Below are 1,333 nucleotides of genomic sequence, written 5' to 3' on the forward strand. Positions count from 1 at the left end.
GAGGCCTGCCCCGCCCCTCGTCTCCCCTGCCCAGCCCTGCTATTGCAGACAGAAGTGGGGTGGGCCAGGTCCACGTGGCCTTGCTGCTGCGCCTGGCACCAGGTGGCTGCATGTACAGGTCTTATCCTGCCAGCTCCTTGTGACTGTCCACAGGGCAGAGCGAGGCATGAATCATTCCTCCCTGGGAGCCCAGCCCTTGTTCAGGCCATGCAGGAGGCCCCCTAACCATCCTGCAGCCACCGTGGGCCCAGTCAGAGTCCTAGCAGGCAGTACCTGATGGTGGCACACAGTGGGGTGAGCAGCAGCAAGGCCTGCCCTGCCTCCTCCCTCCCACAGCTGCTGCTCTGAGGCCTGGGAAATGTGGATCTGAAACTTACTTGGAAAGGAAAACTCCTGCCAGTGGCAGGAGGGTGCTGCTCCATGCAAAGAGGGTTGACAGGCAAGGGTGGCATGGGCAGGGGCTTGGGAGCACCAGGGTCCCTGCTGGGGACCTCCTCCCTGGGCCTTCCTGTGGGCTCCGCCTGCCCCTCCTGACGTATTCACATTGCTATCCTCCAGATGCACACCTTGGCTTAAAATCCTGCAGCCAGAGTGGGGGGCCGGAGAGCACTCAGAACTGCTTAGGCCCCCAAGGAGCTCCATGAGGGGAGACAGCATCATCAGTTACGACACGCACAGGGGACTCAGTGAGGCTGTAGGGTGGGCCTTTATCCAACATGTCCTTACAAGAAGAGGAAATGTTGGCCGGGCGCAGTGACTCACACCTGTAATCCCAGCACTTTGGGGGGCCAAGGTGTGTGGATCACCTGAAGTCAGGTGTTTGAGACCAGCCTGGCCAGCATGATGAAACCCAGACTGGCCAGGCGCGGTGGCTCATACCTGTAATCCCAGTACTTTGGGAGGCCAAGGCGGGTGGATCACAAGATCAGAAGTTCAAGACCAGCCTGGCCAATATGCGAAACCCCGTCTCTACTAAAAATACAAAAATTAGCCAGGCATGGTGGCTGACACCTGTAATCCCAGCTACTTGGGAGGCTGAGGCAGGAATCACTTGAACCCGGGAGGCGGAGGTTGCAGTGAGCCAAGATAGTGCCACTGCACTGCAGACTGGGCGACAGAGCAGGACTCCATCTCAAAAAAGCAAAACGAAACAAGAAACTCAGTCTCTACTAAAAATACACAAATTAGTTGGACGTGGTGGTGCCTGCCTGTAATCCCAGCTGCTCGGGAAGCTGAGGCAGAAGAATTACTTGAACCCGGGAGGCAGGTATTGCAGTGAGCTCAGAATGCGCCACCGCACTCCAGCCTGGGTGACAAGAGCAAAACCCTATCT

General features: G+C 57.7%; 1 long non-coding RNA gene across 1 annotated transcript; it reads left to right on the plus strand.

The window, feature by feature from the left end:
• The first annotated feature begins 727 nt into the window (after nucleotides 1-727).
• Nucleotides 728-1,140, plus strand: LOC119470045. Its single transcript, XR_005198910.1, has 2 exons — nucleotides 728-816; nucleotides 930-1,140. It is a non-coding gene; the product is annotated as an uncharacterized LOC119470045 (long non-coding RNA).
• The last annotated feature ends 193 nt before the right edge of the window (nucleotides 1,141-1,333 follow it).

This window comes from Cebus imitator, unplaced genomic scaffold (assembly GCF_001604975.1).
Source record: "Cebus imitator isolate Cc_AM_T3 unplaced genomic scaffold, Cebus_imitator-1.0 Scaffold4802, whole genome shotgun sequence".
NCBI lineage: Eukaryota > Metazoa > Chordata > Mammalia > Primates > Cebidae > Cebus > Cebus imitator.